Source organism: Odocoileus virginianus, chromosome 12 (assembly GCF_023699985.2).
Source record: "Odocoileus virginianus isolate 20LAN1187 ecotype Illinois chromosome 12, Ovbor_1.2, whole genome shotgun sequence".
Taxonomy (NCBI): Eukaryota; Metazoa; Chordata; class Mammalia; order Artiodactyla; family Cervidae; genus Odocoileus; species Odocoileus virginianus.
This window is the reverse complement of record NC_069685.1, coordinates 41,711,802-41,724,668: the sequence shown is the minus strand read 5'-3', so window position 1 is coordinate 41,724,668 and position 12,867 is coordinate 41,711,802. Positions and strand designations below refer to the sequence as shown.

Here is a 12,867-nt window from a genome sequence, read left to right as displayed (position 1 = left end):
TCATGGGGTCGCAAAGAGCGACTGAGCGACTGAACTGAACTTAGCTAGGGTAGGGCGCGCTGCTTCAAGCAGCCACTCGGACCGAAGGGCACCTTCCTGCGACTCCGCACCCTCCTGGTGTCTGTGGATGGAGAGGGAGAGCGGGCGTGGAGGGTGGCGTTGGAGGACTCAGGGCTCAGACTGAAGAGGGGGAGCACGCAGCCGCCTCGCCCCAGTGCCCCATCCCGGGAGCCGAGGGGCGGTGGTGGAGGAGACCACACACAACAGGGCTGGGCGGTGCCAGGCTCCGGGAAAGGGAGGCGGGGCTGTGCGGCTCCGCAGCCTGCAGAGGAGAGGGGGAGGGAGGAAAGGAAGCGGGGAGGATAGAGGAGATGGGGGAGGGGGGATAGAGGAGACGGGGGAGGAGAAGGGGAAGGAAGAGAGAAAGGGGAGGAGATAGAGGAGGGGGGAGTTTACGGGGAGAGGAGGAAAGAGACGGGAGAGAAACAAAAGGGAGCGGGACCATCCGGCCGGAGTGGTCTGCTGCTGTTAAGTCGCTTCAGTCGTGCTCGGCCGGTGGAAAAGAAGGGGCAGCCGCTGAGTGAAGGCTGGAGGATCAAATGAGAAGCCCCTGGCGGCCCACCACAGCGCCTCTCTTCGGAGATGGCAGCTGTGCCGGAGCGGGGGCGGGGCCGGCGTTTCCAGGCTTCTCCCGGGAGGGCTTGTCCGCGTGGCCTTGTTTATTGCTTGGATCCACACTAGAGGCACCGCAGCAGGGTGACAGGCAGGGTGGGGTGTGGGAGCCCGCCTGGCATCTTGTCACTGTCCCACCCTGCGGCCCTGAGCGGCATTTTCTCTGGCAGAGGGAGGCAGATGTCGGTGGGTCCGCAGGCCTGTAGCGCGGGCTCCTGGCTTCCCTCCGGTGTGTCCCGGGCCTTCAGTGGCCATCTCCCTCCTGAGAGCCATTCGCCCTCGTCATCACTCTGGGAAGCGGCTCCACACTCTGTGGAGGAAATGCTTTCCTTTTGGACCTAAGAGCAGGGAACTCATTGGCAGGGCCGGAGAGAGCCCGAGGGGCGGAAGCTGATGCTTTACTGAGTGTTGTTCTGAGGTTAAACCCGGCTTTGTCCAGGCCAGCTATGAGGAGCGTCTTCCTGGGTTTCTCAGCTTGTCTTCCTCAGAGTAGCCTGCGCTTATACATGGTGAGAAAAACTTGGGCCTAATTTAGTTTAGCCTTGACTCCAAGGTTTACGTGTGATGAACTATGTATGTTTCCTTCTGGGTGTCAGAATCCACTAAGCATGATAAGAGTTGATTTTCACCATGAAAATACTGCGGATGGGACTTTGCCTGGTAAGCTATGGCCAACATCTACTCACATTAGCTTCTTTCTCTCTCTCTCCTTTTTTTTTTTTTTTTTTTTGGCCTTTGTAATAATCCATGGATCCAAAACCAATCAAACTGTCCATCCATCCACCTATTTACTCATTAATAAACCCATTGATCCACCCATCCACCACTTATTGAATGCCTAGTCACCATCCACTCATCTATGCATCCATCTAGCCATCCGTCCAACCATCCATCCATCCATCTATCCATCTACCCATCCACTCACCCACTCATCCATCCATCCATATATTCATTCATGCATTCATCTGTATTAGTTCTTAAATCAACATGACTCTAGGCACTGTGCAAAGGTGTATTAAGAACAAATTGAGAGGCGAAGCCAGCTCAGTGTTCCTAGCCCAGACCTCGAGGGAAAAGTTTGGCTATAACATAGGCTGAGGCTGGAAGGAACCTAGATATCCTGCTCCACACTGTCTCACCTGGTACCTGCCCAAAAGGTACCAACCATCGTCTTCCTTTTGGCAGTACAGAATTCCTCCCTTTAACAAAAAAAAAAACTGGGCTTCGGATCCACTCTGGAAAAAACCATGTGCATGATTTTTTTTAGGTTCACATCTGAACCTAATTTTTTAAAATGATTTACAATCTGTTCAACTGCCCGCCGCCCCGCCCCCACGCACACTCTGCCCAGGCCCAATTATTTCAGGAAATAATTCCTAGAGTGCAGCCAAAGCAATGCCTCCCTCTTGTCACACAAACTCCTCACACTGCAGGACCGATTCATCTCCAGGGGCAGAATTTGACTGGATTTAGCTTTGGAAAAGCAAGTCGCAGCTCCCTGGACTCAGCTGGGCTCAATTCGTAAATTTTTGACAAGAAAACATCTCTATCTGGACTATCTCAGGCCATATATATACACACAAAAATATGCTATAAAAAACAGCTGTTTCAGTGTTCTGTTCTTATGTCAGACGCACATAAACTTTCGAGCTGAGTTTTCATTCCAAATTCCTCCCACTTGTTTCACTGAACACTTTGAACATCTCAAACAAAAGAAAAGAAAAAAACTAATTTCCTTCCTTCTAAACAAGTGGTTTTCAAAGTGTGATCCTGGAGGAATTCCCTGGTGGTCCAGTGGTTAGGACTTAGCATTCTCACTGCCAGGGCCCAGGTTCAATCCCTGGTTGGGGAAGGCAGCCAAAAAAAAAAAAGTGTGGTCCTCGAACCACAAGCATCAGCATCACCCTGCACTCCTTAGAAATGCAGATTCTCAGGTTGGACTTAAGACCTGCTGAATCAGAAGCTCTGTGAGTGGGGCTTCCCTGGTGGCACAGTGGTAAAGAATCCACCTGCCAATGCAGGGACACGGGTTTGATCCCTTATCTGGGAAGATCCCATAAGCCTTGGAGCAACTAAGCCCATGCACTACAACTATTGAGCCTGTGCTCTAGAGCCTGCGAGCCACAACTACTGAGCCCATGTGCTGCAACTACTGAAAACCCACAAGTCCTAAAGCCTGTGCTCTGCAACAAGAGAAGCCACCACAATGAGAAGCCTGCATACCACAACTAGAGAGGAGTCCCTGCTTGCTGAAACTAGAGAAAGTCCAGTGCAGCAATGAAGATCAACACAGTCAATAAATAAATAAAATTATTTTAAAAAGGAGAAACTCTGCAAGTGTTTTAACAAGCCCTTTGGGGAGTTCAGAGGTTTGCTGGAGTTTGAGAAAAGATGTGCTAAATGCTGAGTCTTCTCACCCCTCCCCTACCCCCTCTCATTAGTACTCCGAGCGCTTGGCATAATCATCTATTTCAGTAGCTCTGTCTCTTGAACACTAATTGAAGGTGTGACCACATCTTCTTGAGTTTTCTCTCCTCAAACATAAGTGAGGCTGTACTTTTTAGGTCATGATTCCCAAGCCCACTGTAGTTGGAAAAAATGACAAAGGAGATATTTAGTTAATACGGGGCTTCCCAGGTGGCTTGGTAGTAAAGAATCTGCCTGTAATGCAGGAGACACAGGTTTGATACCTGGGTTGGGAAGATCCCCTGGAGAAAGAAATGGCAACCCACTCCAGTATCCTTCCCTGGGAAATCCCGTGGACAGAGGAGCCTGGCCAGGGGTACTAGACCATGGGGTTGCAAAAGAGTCAAACATGACGTAGCGACTAAACAACAGAAAGTTAGTATCATGAATATGGAAATCTTTCCTACCTGCCCCCCCCCCCAAACATATAGGAATGATAGGCAAAATGATTTTAAAAGTTAAAAGTACATATTAGAAAACAAGATGAAATTCCCCTTAGCTCAGAAAAAGCAAAAACATGATGGTGTAGTGAGGCTGAAGCTCTAAGGCACAGTCATCTAAGCCTTATGAGGAGACAGGGGCTGAATGAGTAGCCAGGATCCTTGCAGGAAACTAGGGCTGAGACTAGGCTCCCTGATTATGAGTAGAAGCTCAAATCAGCTCTGATTGCTCCCTGGTTTTCAGCCATAAACAATCAACTGAGAGAGGAAGCAAAGGTGTACACAACACCTGGAATCAGGCTGGTTCTCTGAATAAGAAATGAAACAGGAGATCTCAGGGTGAGAACTAGAGTTCAATAAAAAGAAATAAGAAAACCTAAGCCACTAAATTCTGATCTGGAGAGTGCTTGGACAAGATAACCCGAAACTTCCAAGAACAAGCGAGTGAGATGTGAAAATACAACTCCCACGAAAGATGAGCTGTCAAAAAATTTCAAGGCACACAAGGAAATCCAACTCTAAGAGAGTCATCAACAAATCCAAAGATGGGTAAATTTAAACCGAAGGAAAGAGAGAGAAAAGAGTGACTAAAAAGATCTTAAGTAGACTATTAAGATTTCAGAGATGAAGGAATGAGGGGAAAGCATTCATCAATAAAGAACAAGAGATCAGGAATCAAAACAGGCAGTTATATAAAAGGAGAAGAACCAAATCAACAAAATTAGAAATGAAAATGGAGAGATCACAACAGACAACACTGAAATACAAAGGATCATAAGAGACTACTACCAGCAGCTATATGCTAATAAAATGGACAACTTGGAAGAAATGGACAAATTCTTAGAAAAGTATAACTTTCCAAAACTGAACCAGGAATAAATAGAAGAAATTAACAGATCCATCACAAGCATGGAAATCAAAACTGTAATAAGAAATCTTCCAGCAAACAAAAGCCCAGGACCAGATGGCTTCACAGCTGAATTCTACCAAAAATTTAGAGAACAGTTAACACCTATCTTACTCAAACTCTTCCAGAAAATTGCAGAAGAAGGCAAACTTCCAAACTCATTCTTTGAGGCCACCATCACCCTAATACCAAAACCAGACAAAGATGCCACGAAAAAGAAAACTACAGGCCAATATCACTGATGAACATAGATGCAAAAATCCTTAACAAAATTCTAGCAAACAGAATCCAACAACATATTAAAAAGATCATACATCATGACCAAGTGGGCTTTATCCCAGGAATGCAAGGATTCTTTAATATCCACAAATCAATGTAATACACCGTATTAACAAATTGAAAGATAAAAACCATATGATTATCTCAATAGATGCAGAAAAAGCCTTTGACAACATTCAACATCCATTTATGATAAAAACTCTCCAGAAAGCAGGAATAGAAGGAACATACCTCAACATAATAAAAGCTATATATTACAAACCCACAGCAAACATTATCCTCAATGGTGAAAAATTGAAAGCATTTCCCTTAAAGTCAGGAATAAGAAAAGGGTGCCCACTCTCACCACTACTATTTAACATAGTTTGGAAGTGTTGGCCACAGCAATCAGAGCAGAAAAAGAAATAAAAGGAATCCAGATAGGAAAAGAAGAAGTAAAACTCTCACTGTTTGCAGATGACATGATCCTCTACATAGAAAACCCTAAAGACTCTACCAGAAAATTACTACAGCTAATCAATGAATACAGCAATATTGCAGGATATAAAATTAACACAGAGAAATCCCTTGCATTCCTATTCACTAACAATGAGAAAACAGAAAGAGAAATTAAGGAAACAATACCATTCACCATTGCAACAAAAAGAATAAAATACTTAGGAGTATATCTACCTAAAGAAATGAAAGACCTATATATAGAAAACTATAAAACACTGATGAAAGAAATCAAAGAGGACACAAATAGATGGAGAAATATACCGTGTTCATGGATTGGAAGAATCAATATTGTAAAAATGACTATACTACCCAAAGCAATCTATAGATTCAATGCAATCCGTATCAAGCTACCAATGGTATTTTTCACAAAACCAGAACAAATAATTTCACAATTTGTATGGAAATACAAAAAACCTCGAACAGCCAAATCAATCTTGAGAAAGAAGAATGGAACTGGAGGAATCAACCTGCCTGACTTCAGGCTCTACTACAAAGCCACAGTCATCAAGACAGTATGGTACTGGCACAAAGACAGAAATATAGATCAATGGAACAGAATAGAAAGCCCAAAGATAAATCCACGAACCTATGGACACCTTATCTTCGACAAAGGAGGCAAGGATATACAATGGAAAAAAGACAACCTCTTTAACAAGTGGTGCTGGGGAAACTGGTCAACCACTTGTAAAAGAATGAAACTAGAACATTTTCTAACACCATACACAAAATGGATTAAAGATCTTAATGTAAGACCAGAAACTATAAAACTCCTAGAGGAGAACATAGGCAAAACACTCTCCGACATAAATCACAGCAGGATCCTCTATGACCCACCTCCCAGAATATTGGAAATAAAAGCAAAAATACACACATGGGACCTAATTAAACTTAAAAGCTTTTGCACAACAAAGGAAACTATAAGCAAGGTGAAAAGACAGCCTTCAGAATGGCAGAAAATAATAGCAAATGAAGCAACAAAGGATTAATCTCAAAAATACACAAGCAACTCCTGCAGCTCAATTCCAGAAAAATAAATGGCCCAATAAAAAAATGGGCCAAAGAACTAAACAGACATTTCTCCAAAGAAGATATACAGGTGGCTAACAAACACATGAAAAGATGATCAACATCACTCATTATCAGAGAAATGCAAATCAAAACCACAATGAGGTACCATTACATGCCAGTCAGGATGGCTGCTATCCAAAAGTCTACAAGCAATAAATGCTGGAGAGGGTGTGGAGAAAAGGGAACCCTCTTACACTGTTGGTGGGAATGCAAACTAGTACAGCCACTATGGAGAACAGTGTGGAGATTTCTTAAAAAGCTGGAAATAGAACTGGCATATGGCCCAGCAATCCCACTCCTGTGCATACACACCGAGGAAACCAGATCTGAAAGAGACACATGTACCCCAATATTCATCGCAGCACTGTTTATAATTGCCAAGACATGGAAGCAACCTAGATGCCCATCAGCCAACAAATGGATAAGGAAGCTATGGTACATATACACAATGGAATGTTACTCAGCCATTAAAAAGAATTCCTTTGAATCAGTTCTAATGAGATGGATGAAACTGGAGCCCATTATACAGAGTGAAGTAAGCCAGAAAGATAAACACCAATACAGTATACTAATGCATATATATGGAATTTTAAAAGGTGGTAACGATAACCCTATATGTAGGACAGAAAAAGAGACACAGATGTACAGAACAGACTTTTGGACTCTATGGGAGAAGGTGAGGGTGGGATGTTCTGAGAGAATAGCATTGAAACAAGTATACTATCAAGGGTGAAACAGATCACCAGCCCAGGTTGGATGCATGAGACAAGTGCTCAGGGCTGGTGCACTGGGAAGACCCAGAGGGATGGGATGGGGAGGGAGGTGGGAGGGGGGATCAGGATGGGGAACACATGTAAATCCATGGCTGATTCATGTCAATGTATGGCAAAAACCACTACAATACTCTAAAGTAATTAGCCTCCAACTAATAAAAATAAAGTAAAAAGAAAAACAAAAACAAAAACAGGCAGTTATAGAAAAGAACAACCAGATATGAAAAGCACTAATGGAAGATGTCATAAAGTATATTAATTGGAATAAAAATCCAAAGCTAAAGAGGTGGCTTAAATAGTCACCTGGACATGGCTAAAGGTAGAATTTATTCATTGGAATATGGAGCTGAGGAAATTACCCAGAACACAAGGCAGGATGAGGAAGATATAGCAAAGTGGTTGAGATCTGAGGAGATCTGGAGGGTTGATGAGCAGCCCCACCAGGCATCCAACAGGACTTCCAGATCAGGTGAGGCCACATACAAGAACCCAAGCACTTTCTAGATCTGTAAGCTAAGCCTCAGGTTGATCACCTAAACCAGGACTCAAGAAGAATACAAGGCAAAGGGTCACAGAACACAAGGGATTCAGGGCCCAGGACTATCTTCCCATCCATTCCTGTGTGATACTAAACTCAACTGATGTACAGGTGGACCAGAGTTTGATAAAATGTTTCTAAAGTTCATACAAAAGAGGAAAAACAAGAGAGCAGCCAGAAAGATTCTAAAATAAAAATGAAGTTACATGGACTTCCCTGGTACAGTGGATAAGCTGACCCACTGGAAAAGACCCTGATGTTGGGAAAGATTGAAGGCAGAAGGAGAAGAGGGTGACAGAGGATGCGATGGTTGGATGGCATCAATGGATTCAACGGACATGAACTTGGACAAACTCCAGGAGATGGTGAGGGATAGGGAGGCCTGGTGTGCTGCAGTCCATGGGTGTCTCAGAGTCAGACATGATTTGGCAACTGAGCACACACACAGTGGATAAGAATTCGCCTGACAATGCAGGGAACATGGGTTCGATCTCTGGTCTGGAAAGATCCCACATGCCTCAGAACAACTTAGCTCACGTGCCACAACTACTGTGCCTGTGATCTACAGCCTGCGAGCCACAACTGTTGAGCCCATGTGCTACAACTACCGAAGCCCACACACCCTAAAGCCTGTGCTCTGCAACAAGACAGTAGCCCCTGCTCTCTGAAACTAGAGAAAGCCCGCATGCAGCTATGAAGACCCAGTGCAACCAAAAATAATAATAAAATAAATAAAAATATTGAGGATGCATTCAACTGCTAGACATCAGCATATTTTATAAAGCAGCAGGCTAAGAATAGAAAGTTTAAAATAGATATAAACACTTCTAGAAGCACTTAGAATATATAAAAAGCACCTTTCCCATCAGTGGGAAGGGGTGGACTATTTAATGGATAATATGAAAAGAGTTAGTCTACCATTTAAAAATGATATAAAGGCAGATCACAACCTTACTTATATAATGAACATATTCCAAATGGATTAAAGCTTTTAATGTGAAAAAGGAACTATAAAGTGTCAGAAGGAGATGTGGTCAAATAGTCTTTCAAATAGGCCTTTCTAAGAAGGAGAGCAAATGCATGTCATTAAAAAAAAAGTAGATATTTACATTAAAAAATTATCTATATAAAAAGTCAACATCATAAAATTAAGAACAAAGAAAGCATTTGTCTCACACAATAAAGCATCAATATCCCTACTGTATAAAGTGCTCTTAAAATCTACCACGAGATGCCACAAGAAAATATCAGCAAAGAAAGAAAAGCATATGGTCAACAAATGTCCAAAAATGTTCAAGCTCATTAGTAATTGAAGAAATGCTAGTTAACCAACAAAACACTCCCTGTGTGTCTTTCATATGTGAAAAAAGGATGATTATATTTAATCAGAGAAGAGGGCAGCAGAGGATGAGACAGTGAGACAGCATCACCATCTCTGTGGACATGAATTTGAGCAAACTCCAGGAGACAGTGAAGGACAGGGGAGGCTGGCATGCTGCAGTATATTGGGTCACAAAGAGTCGGACATGACTTAGTGACTGAACAACAACAAATATTTAATCGAGGCTCCAGTATCCTTGCCTGGAGAATCAGGTGGACAGAGGAGCCTCAGGAACTTATGGGCTTATGATCCATTAGTCCATGGTCCTTATGGACTCTATGGTCCATAGAGTCACAAAGAGTTGGCCACGACTGAAGCGACTTAGCGCATACACACGTGTGTTATATGCCCAGGAACCTATCTCATCATGTACCATTTGAGAACACACACATACCACCTCTGGAGGAGGAAATGGTAGCCAAATCCAGTGTTCTTGCCTGGAAAATCCCACGGTCAGAGGAGCCTGGTGTGCTGCAGTCCATGGGGTGGCAAAGAGTCAGACGGGACTGAGTGCTCACACACAAGCTCACACCACCTACACATCACAAGTCACACACATACATCCCACACACACAACCCACATACACAGACACACACCACTCAGCCCTACACATCACAGACATGTAGACATACAGACACATGCCTCACACCACACATCACACACACACCACAAACACAGACATAGACCCCCATACACCACACATAGACATGAATACACACATGCATAGAGGAGGATTTGGCAAATGGTCTCAGAGACGATAAAAACATATGTTTCAGGTGACCTAGCAATTCTACTTCTAGAAATTTTATCCCGAGGAGATACTGAGAGCTGAAGAAAGATCCAGACAAGAGAACACGATTTCAGGGCTGCGTGGGCTGTAGGGGCTGCCCGGTCACGGAGCCCCACTAACAAGTAACTGCTACATCAGATGAACAAAGGACACGCATGGCATCGGGCTTTCAAGAAATGTAGACAAAGAAAACAAGCAAGCATGTGCACATCATGTGTATGTGTACCTGTGCACAAGGGGAGACCGTTTAGACACACACAAGGGACCTCTGGGAAGATGTCCACTCCAGCAAAGGCAGACACAGAATCCTGGATGACTTCATTTTATTCCCATTAGCTGACCTTGCATTTTTCTAATGAAAGTCGCTCTTATAAAGGGAAGAAAATAGTATTGCAGCAATGCTTGCGCAAACAGTGAGCACTATCCCAGGCCGGTTACATTTCATTTAATCCCCAGACGGCCCCAGGAGTCACGTCCTGTGTGCCCCTGGGGGACGAATGCGGGAACCGAGGTTCAGAGGTGGCCCAGGTGCCTGACAGGCAGAGATTGCCTCCAAATGCAAGTCTCAAGGGCCGTTTTGAAGACCCCATGTCGTCCAGGGTTTTCTCCCAGGACATTCAATGGGTCGAGACTTTCCCTCCCCTGCGTGCATTCATCCTCACCTAGCAGGCAGATAGATCCACTCATGACTAGAATAAGCCCTTCCTGAGGCAGAACTGCAATGGGCCTTCACAGTCTGTTCACCGCCCTCACTGAGAAAGATCAGGGTCCAGCCCCCCACTTCCCCCGCCTCGGTGTCTCCCTCCACCAGTAACCAGGCCACTTCCCTGCTCTGGGTCCACTCCTGGAGAACAGGTAAACCACCCCCGGCCCCAGATGGTGTAGCGCTAAGGCAGCCCCTCAAAGGGTTGGAGTTGAAGGCGCAGCAATTACCCTCAGTGCCTCAAGGTTTGCTTGTAACACTGTGGGGGAGGCAGTGACTGGGAACATTTTAAAATAGAGACACAAATGATTTCCAATTTCTGCGCTGCAGAGCTTTCCTGAGCAGGTGCTCCCCGTTTGATTCTGTCCTGACCTTTATTAAACCTAATGGACGCAACGGATTCATTTCCACCTAATTGGCTCTAGGACTTTCCTCATTAGGGGCTGAGCAGTTGGCAGTTTTACAATCACAGAAATGTAAATTGGCCCCGAGACCACAGAATTACTCCTCTAATTGGACTGAATCGATCAGAAGGGCTGTGTGGCCACCTGTGTTAATGGCGGATCAGACAGTGTGGCTGCCAGGCCTGTCTGAGTGGGAGCAGGGGTCCTGGGAAGGCCGGAGGAGTACACGGCCCGGGGCCACTCCGGGTGTCAGCCAGGGGGGGGCCACACTCCTGCCGCAGGGCCTTTGCACTTGAGGTTTTCTCCTCCTCCGGGAACACTTCCCTATCGTGGCATAACTTCTTCCCCTCCTCCTTCACATCTGCTAAGATGTCACCATCTCAGTACCCTCTTCCCCGATCATCCCATTTAAAATGACAGCCTCCATGATCCCAGGTATCACTACACTGGGAATGAAGCGACTGGACGCGTGTGCCCTGCTGAATCCCCAGCACCTAGGACGGTGGTCGACACCCTATTCCTCTACAGGAGATTGTTCAGCCAATGAACACCTCGCCTCGCTTTGATGCCCCGGAACCCAGCACTTAGAACGGATGATTCATCTTTTATTCTGTAAGTAAACCAAACACTGAAGGCCGGTCGCATGCAGCAGTGAATGGGACCCAACCCAGCGCACATCGACTTACATCCCAACCAGTGAGGGAGGGGAGGAGACCCGCAGTAAAACGCAAGCTAATAAACTAGATGAGACAGTGATGGATAGATCCACGTAGCGCCAAAGAGTAAGAAGACAAGGATTAGCTTTGGGGGGCGGGGCGAAGCGGGGCGGGGCGGGGCAACCAGGCGGGGTGGGGCTCTTTGCGCTGAGTAAGGGAAGGCTCCGGCTGGAACCAGGGAGGGTGGAGGCCCGAGGGTGGTGCGGATAGCAAGAGGGTGGGCACGGGGACACATAGGGAGCGGGATGGGGAGCGTCACACACTGTGGGAGGAAGTTTGGGATCCTCAGGGTGATGATGAAAGAGCCCCCTCTCTTGGCTTCTGTGTAGCGTGAACAAGGAGGAGCCCAACTCCAGGTGGGCTTGATACAGACCTAGGTCCTCGGACTCTTTAATCATCAGACATTGATAAGAGGCCAGATGAGAAATTCAGGCAAGGCTTTGTTAGGACTCGCGCTGTGGCACCAGGGAGTGAGAACCAATGATCCGTGCCCTTGCTGCTCCCCTAGATAGGGTGGACTGGTGGGTGGGGCTGGAGGGATAGCTTAGGTGGTTTGCCCACCCCCTAGATGATGCTATGTGCAGGGATAGTGGGCAGGACACTGCTTTTGCTGCCCCCGCCTCAGAAATGGCAGTTGGTTTGTGGCCTTTTTGTATGTTACTGTTCATAATTTGACCCCAACTAAGCATGAGAGTTGGACTGTGAAGAAAGCTGAGCGCCGAAAAATTGATGCTTTTGAACTTCGGTGTTGGAGAAGACTCTTGAGAGTTCCTTGGACTGCAAGGAGATCCAACCAGTCCATCCTAAAGGAGATCAGTCCTGGGTGTTCATTGGAAGGACTGATGCTGAAGCTGAAACTCCAATACTTTGGCCACCTGATGCGAAGAGTTGACTCATTGGAAAAGACCCTGATACTGGGAGGAACTGGGGGCAAGAGGAGAAGGGGACGACAGAGGATGAGATGGCTAGGTGGCATCACCGACTGGATGGGCATAGGTTTGGGTAGACTCTGGGAGTTGGTGATGGACAGGGAGGCCTGGCGTGCTGTGATTCATGGGGTTGCAAAGAGTCGGACATGACTGAGCGACTGAACTGAACTGAACTGAAGCATGGGTGCAGTTATTTTTAGTTCCTTATAGTTTCTTTGTATGCTATGGTTCAGGTGCAGCATCCCAGGCCCCAGCCTATCTCAAAACCACACTTTTGGATGAGTAAATTGAAGCAGAGGGAG

The 12,867-nt window shown here is 45.7% G+C and overlaps 1 protein-coding gene and 1 non-coding gene across 2 annotated transcripts in view; one reads left to right on the top strand and one right to left on the bottom strand.

The window, feature by feature from the left end:
* Positions 1-12,867, bottom strand: part of GALNT9 (polypeptide N-acetylgalactosaminyltransferase 9) — a 120,105-nt gene that overhangs the window by 23,288 nt on the left and 83,950 nt on the right. The window lies entirely within an intron of this gene.
* Positions 2,453-2,524, top strand: TRNAE-CUC (transfer RNA glutamic acid (anticodon CUC)). The gene has a single exon. It is a non-coding gene; the product is annotated as a tRNA-Glu (tRNA).